Source organism: Haliotis rubra, unplaced genomic scaffold (genome assembly GCF_003918875.1).
Source record: "Haliotis rubra isolate DU_JTF1 unplaced genomic scaffold, ASM391887v1 Scf1499, whole genome shotgun sequence".
NCBI classification, from domain to species: domain Eukaryota; kingdom Metazoa; phylum Mollusca; class Gastropoda; order Lepetellida; family Haliotidae; genus Haliotis; species Haliotis rubra.
This window is the reverse complement of record NW_025765446.1, coordinates 120,210-127,695: the sequence shown is the minus strand read 5'-3', so window position 1 is coordinate 127,695 and position 7,486 is coordinate 120,210. Positions and strand designations below refer to the sequence as shown.

The window sequence follows — 7,486 nt, the reverse complement described above, 5'->3', positions numbered from 1 at the left end:
AAGGGCATATATAGTATGTACAGGAAGCCACAGAGTTTTTATATAAAGGGTATATATAGTATGTACAGGAAGCCACAGAGTTGGATTTTACAAGGGTATATATAGTATGTACAGGAAGCCACAGAGTTGGATTTTACAAGGGTATATACAGTTTGTACAGGAAGCCACAGAGTTGTTTATAAAAGGGTATATATAGTATGTACAGGAAACCACAGAGTTGGATTGTACAAGGGTATATATAGTATGTACAGGAAGCCACAGAGTTGGATTGTACAAGGGTATATATAGTATGTACAGGAAACCACAGAGTTGGATTGTACAAGGGTATATATAGTATGTACAGGAAGCCACAGAGTTGGATTGTACAAGGGTATATATCGTATGTACAGGAAGCCACAGAGTTTTTTTATAAAAGGGTATATATAGTATGTACAGGAAGCCTCAGAGTTGGATTGTACAAGGGTATATATAGTATGTACAGGAAGCCACAGAGTTTTTTTTATAAAAGGGTATATATCGTATGTACAGGAAGCCACAGAGTTGGGTTGTACAAGGGTATATATAGTATGTACAGGAAGCCACAGAGTTGGATTTTACAAGGGTATATATAGTATGTACAGGAAGCCACAGAGTTGGATTTTACAAGGGTATATATAGTAGGTACAGGAAGCCAAAGAGTTGTTTTTATAAAGGTATATATAGTATGTACAGGAAGCCACAGAGTTTTTTTATAAAAGGGTATATATAGCATGTACAGGAAGCCACAGAGTTGGATTTTACAAGGGTATATATAGTATGTACAGGAAGCCACAGAGTTGGATTTTACAAGGGTATATATAGTATGTACAGGAAGCCACAGAGTTGGATTGTACAAGGGTATATATAGTATGTACAGGAAACCACAGAGTTGGATTAGTACAAGAAGGGTATATATAGTATGTACAGGAAGCCACAGAGTTGGATTTTACAAAATTATATATAGTATGTACAGGAAGCCACAGAGTTGTTTATAAAAGGGTATATATAGTATGTACAGGAAACCACAGAGTTGGATTGTACAAGGGTATAGATAGTATGTACAGGAAGCCACAGAGTTGGATTTTACAAGGGTATATATAGTATGTACAGGAAGCCACAGAGTTGTTTATAAAAGGGTATATATAGTATGTACAGGAAACCACAGAGTTGGATTGTACAAGGGTATATATAGTATGTACAGGAAGCCACAGAGTTGGATTGTACAAGGGTATATATAGTATGTACAGGAAGCCACAGAGTTGGATTTTACAAGGGTATATATAGTATGTACAGGAAGCCACAGAGTTGTTTATAAAAGGGTATATATAGTATGTACAGGAAACCACAGAGTTGGATTGTACAAGGGTATAGATAGTATGTACAGGAAGCCACAGAGTTGGATTGTACAAGGGTATATATAGTATGTACAGGAAGCCACAGAGTTGTTTATAAAAGGGTATATATAGTATGTACAGGAAACCACAGAGTTGGATTGTACAAGGGTATATATAGTATGTACAGGAAGCCACAGAGTTGGATTGTACAAGGGCATATATAGTATGTACAGGAAGCCACAGAGTTGGATTGTACAAGGGTATATATAGTATGTACAGGAAGCCACAGAGTTTTTTTATAAAATGGTATATATAGTATGTACAGGAAGCCACAGAGTTGGATTTTACAAGGGTATATATAGTATGTACAGGAAGCCACAGAGTTGGATTTTACAAGGGTATATATAGTTTGTACAGGAAGCCACAGAGTTGTTTATAAAAGGGTATATATAGTATGTACAGGAAACCACAGAGTTGGATTGTACAAGGGTATATATAGTATGTACAGGAAACCACAGGGTTGGATTGTACAAGGGTATATATAGTATGTACAGGAAGCCACAGAGTTGGATTGTACAAGGGTATATATCGTATGTACAGGAAGCCACAGAGTTTTTTTATAAAAGGGTATATATAGTATGTACAGGAAGCCTCAGAGTTGGATTTTACAAGGGTATATATAGTATGTACAGGAAGCCACAGAGTTTTTTTTATAAAAGGGTATATATCGTATGTACAGGAAGCCACAGAGTTGGATTGTACAAGGGTATATATAGTATGTACAGGAAGCCACAGAGTTGGATTTTACAAGGGTATATATAGTATGTACAGGAAGCCACAGAGTTGGATTTTACAAGGGTATATATAGTATGTACAGGAAAGCCACATAGTTTTTTATAAAAGGGTATATGTAGTATGTACAGGAAGCCACAGAGTTGTTTTTACAAGGGTATATATTGTATGTACAGGAAGCCAAAGAGATGTTTTTACAAAGGTTCTGTTTTTCAAAGCCTCTAATAACGCTTAGAAAGGCTAAGGAATATACTCTCCTCGTGACAACTGGGCATATATACCGGTGTCTCGGGAACTACCACCGGCACACTGACCTGCAAGAAATTGGAACACTGAAAAACCCTAACCGTGTCCAACTAGATATCAAACGCAGGCAAGTTTATATGAATGTGAGTGAGTTTTTCAGCCATATCGTGACTACAACAAGTTATACATTTATGACGCATAAACTCAGAATACAAAAAACAACCCCGCGAACAAGGGACAGTAAGGAGTTTAGCTTCACGCCGCACTCGGCAGTTTAACAGTTATATGGCGGCAGTCCGTAAATAATCGAGTCTGGACCAGACAATCCTGTGATCAACAGCATGAGCATCGATCTGCGCAATTGAGATACGATGACATGCGAGCGTCACCACCCGATCCGGTTAGTCGCCTCTTACGACAGGCATGGGTTGCTGAAGATATTTATTATATTTTTATATTTATATAGGATATTTATATAGAGCACATATCCACGTAACTAGTACATGGTCAATGCGCTGGTATTTTTTCCCTCGATCATTGGATGTCAATCTCAACGGCACATCCTATTAATCTCAACTCCCGGGGACCATACTATTCTAACCCGGATCATCACGTGTTGACAAGGGACAGTAAAAACCAGAACAGCCCAGATGTAGATGTAAAACTAGCATGCAAATCTATAGACAATACAATTATATAACCGGCCATAGATCGCCGACAACTGATGGCAGATCACCACACTAAGGACCTTCCTAAATTGTCCCAAGCTAGACTTGTTATACACCATCACATCACCTGATATTGAAAACTGAAGGTTTCTTATGCTCTTGCCTCTCAATGTTCTGGAAAACACGTTGATTTCAATCTAAACTGCGCCACGGCTTACAGAAAGTCACAGTCTCCGTGCCCTAGGTATGCTGGAGACTTGAACATGAAGTAGCCAGACATTTTGCTTGACATATTTATCAAAATGTTTCAAACAATGTCATTTTTCTTCTAAAAAGTCACAATCAAATAACAACTAACATGTCAAAACACGCACGCACACACGCACACACGCACTTTAAATGTAAAGTCAGTGTAACCATATTCTGCCCATGTCGGCGAAAGGATACAGATTCTGCCTTGTGTTTTGTTTGGAGTTTTAATGACAATGGACTACAATTCGAATTCCAGTTACTTGTACATCATAAGGTAGACGGGATCCCATTGGTGTGTATTTATGTATGTGTAGCTCCATTTATGTGTAAGATACACATATATACCTTGTGTCTGTATGTATACGAGAGCATTACACGTTAACAGGTATTGATGATGTGTTTTTCTCCAGGTACATCTTGTGGACGGAGACGAACTCAGACACCCTGTACAGATTGTCGTATCATGGTAAAAGTCTGTCGGAGGTAGTGACGAAAGTCAAAGTCATTGGGGGATTCAACTTTAACCCAATAGGTTGGTTTGTTTTGTTTGTTTGTTTGTTTGTTTTGTTTGTTTGTTTGTTGTTTGACGCCGCACTCAGCAATATTCCACCTACATGGCGGCGGTCTGTGAATAATCGAGTCTGGACTAGACAATCCAGTGATCAAAAGCATGAGCATCGATCTACGCAATTGGGATATGATGACGTGTCCACCATTCCGCCTCTTACCACCAGTATGGGTTCTGACACGGATACTAACGGATTTCACTCAATAAGTACGTCTCTAATCCTTTTCTCGAGGAAACAAGTACACCAAACATTGAAAATATTTACCAAGATACCCATAAAGATCCGATTAGAGTTGGTCTTCGGTAACCCATGTTTGGCGACTAATGGTATCGGATGGTCAGGCTTGCTGACTTGCTGAACACATGTCATCGTATCCCAATTGCGTATAACTGTGCGTCACTGGATTTTCTGGTCCAGATTCGACTTTTTACATGTAGCTGGAATAAACATCAAACCAATCATTTACCAGGATTTGATCCAAAATAATTTCTTCATATGACATATACTGTTTAACAATGATTGGCGTTATTTCTCGTTTTGCAACATTTGATATATTATATCATTCACACTGTACATTCATCGTAACATGTTTACTTTTCCTTCCATTGTATCCCGGAGCGGTATTCATATAAGCTTATGCTTGTTTACCATTCCGGTTCCTTTCTTTGGAAATAAATATGTTTACCAGGAAATCAGAAAACACATGTCATGAGAATAGAACCTGAAACGGGATGGAGAAAAATTCATTAAAAAATTACATACATGGGAAAGTACCTTTTTATCTTGATGATAACGATGTTTCAGGGACTTTGTACTACTGCGGTCCTTCCCCGAGGATGTACCTTTCGGGAGTGCCCCGCCCTCTAGGTATTGAGGACGCCTGCCTTGAAATTGACGCAAGTGATGTCGCTACATATGTTCTGTTAGTAGGTGAACCGTAAGTAGGATTAGCTTTTTCTCTCTGTTTGAAGCTTTTTCGTTAATTTTATGTCAAAGAACTTTTTGTTTCTTTGGCTTTATGTGTGCTTGTTTATTCATTTATGTATTTTACATAATGTCTTTAAGGGGCAGTGGGGTAGCCTAGTGGTTAAAGCGTTGGCTCGTCACGCCGAAGACCCGGGTTCGAGTTCCCACATGGTTACAATGTGTGAAGCCCATTTCTGGTGTCCCCCGCCGTGATGTTGCTGGAATATTGCTAAAAGCGGCGTAAAACCAAACTCAGTCAGTCAGTCATAATGACTTTAACGTTCTTTGCAGTATAACCAACAGCTGACTTTTTACTAGTAAAATGACAACACTATAATATGTCGCCTTATCTCATTTATCATCAAAAACTGTGTTCCACAGGAGATATCGCTTGTTAAGACCATATGATATATCTCAGGCCCCGGGGTCATGAAAGTGACTTAAGTCTAAAAATTGCTTAAATATGTCATTTTGGTCTTAAGTCCAAAAAACTGTCTTAAATCGGAGATCACGTACATTTTTTAGTCTTAAAAGTTAAGACTAAGATCGTTTTTTGTCTTAAATCCTGAGACTGCTACCTACCAGTCTTAAGTCAATTTTATTCCTAGCAAACATGGCGGAGGTGATACGCGTTTTGCGACTTGTTAGACAGAAGGAAAGGAAAGAGCGAATCCCAAGAAAATTTAGGGATAGATTCAACCCTCTCGAATGTTATGGGGACGAGGAACTTTTCCATCGGTATCGTTTTAGGCGATCAACAATATTTTTGGTAAACCTCATTAGTGGACAAATTGCTCACAGAGACGAGGAGATCTTTAAGCCTTCCACCTGTGCTGCAGGTGCTAACCTTTAGCAGTTCGTAGCAACAGGGGCATTTCATGTGCTTGTTGGTGAAGCCTTACACATCAGCAAGTCGACGGCGGGTAGGTGTGTTCGGGGAGTGGCCGATGCCATTTGTCGTCACGCCGCCACCTTTATCAAATTCCCAAGTGGCCAGCGTCTACTAGACGTGAAAGGAAGTTTCACGCAATCGCAGGTAATTAATTATTCTTTAGCACAATGATTCATAAATATAGATTTACAATTACTCTATAATATCGAACAATAATTCTCACTTCAAAAAACAGACGCCATGACACTGTTGAAATGCCCGGCTCGACTAGAGTGACGTCCCCTTGATTGACAACGCATTCGTAACCATTCAAAATCGCACTATAAAATATTTCTAAAAATATATTTTAATGTGTGCATTTTAAGTATTACTAAAATCTTGCATGTGTTACATGTAAACCATTTCACCAATGAAGATTATCGTTCGGGACAGGGACAAGTCTTTCTGAGTGCGAACTGTCCATAGTCTATAATTGCCGATACTAATGCCACCTGTTCAGGCTGTTGAAAGCTGTGTGAACAAATACCGTAAATAAGTTAAAAAATGATAATATAACAGGCAAACAATGTTAAAAGGTAAAATTATCTTTATGATTTTTCTTTCAATTTTAGGTTTCCCAAAGGTTGCAGGTTGCATCGACGGCACCCAGATTCGGATTATCGCACCTGTTGAAAATGAGCCTGATTTTGTAAACAGAAAGGGTTATCATTCCTTGAATGTTCAGGTAACCCAGAGCAATGTTGATTGTCTGACCTATATGCAATGTACCATCCATCTTTTTAATTTTAAAAACATTTTTATTAAAGGAGAAACATTATTAGACTACAAAATATTCATGTAAAATATTCTCAATTTTATTCATAATCACATAAACAATGAAGTATTGCAATTTGTAGAGTATTGAACATCAGACTTACTACCTTCCCCAAAACAATTCCATAAATTGTAATAATAATAAAACAAAACAAATTACTTGAATGTGTTCATAGGTGACGATTTTTTAAAAATGATTCTGTTACACCTTATATTTTACGCAAACCGCAATGACAACTTTACCATTATCGAAAAATTTAGTCAAAATTATGTAGAAATATATTTTAATTAGTTAACTTGAACAGAAAAGTTTCAATGTACTTTTAATGATTTCAGATGGTATGCGACCCCAATTTCCTCATCACTAACTGCGTGGCTAACTGGCCTGGCTCATGCCATGACTCGAGGATCTTCAGGAAAGCAAATTGTCAGAAAACTTTGAAAATGGTAAAAGTATTTGTACTATGTACATGAAATTCTCTTTATAACAAGCATGAAATTTGACAAATTTGAAATTTTCATATCAATCACATGAAATTATGAATTATTTTGGATACAGGACACTTTTTCCTCTATTTCAATTCACTGACATCATGAAATGATTCTTTTCCAGGACTACACGATGGCATTCTTCTCGGGGATTCAGGCTACCCATGCCGGAGATACTTATTGACGCCATACAACAACACTAATAATATTCGGCACAAAGAAAAATTTAACTCAGCTTTGAGTAGGACACGGGTACTGGTTGAACAGACCTTTGGAATATTGAAAAGACGATTTCCTTGTCTCTCTGTAGGTCTTAGAACAAATCCACCAAGGGCTTGCAAGTACATTGTGGCTTGTGTTATCTTACACAACATTGGTATATTACAGTCTGATATAGTTATCAGTGATGTGGAAGAGTTGACACTGCAAAGGCCCTGACAATCAGTT

The 7,486-nt window shown here is 37.9% G+C and overlaps 1 pseudogene; it reads left to right on the top strand.

Annotated features, from left to right (window-relative positions):
- The first annotated feature begins 5,458 nt into the window (after positions 1-5,458).
- Positions 5,459-7,477, top strand: LOC124270084 (annotated as a pseudogene).
- The last annotated feature ends 9 nt before the right edge of the window (positions 7,478-7,486 follow it).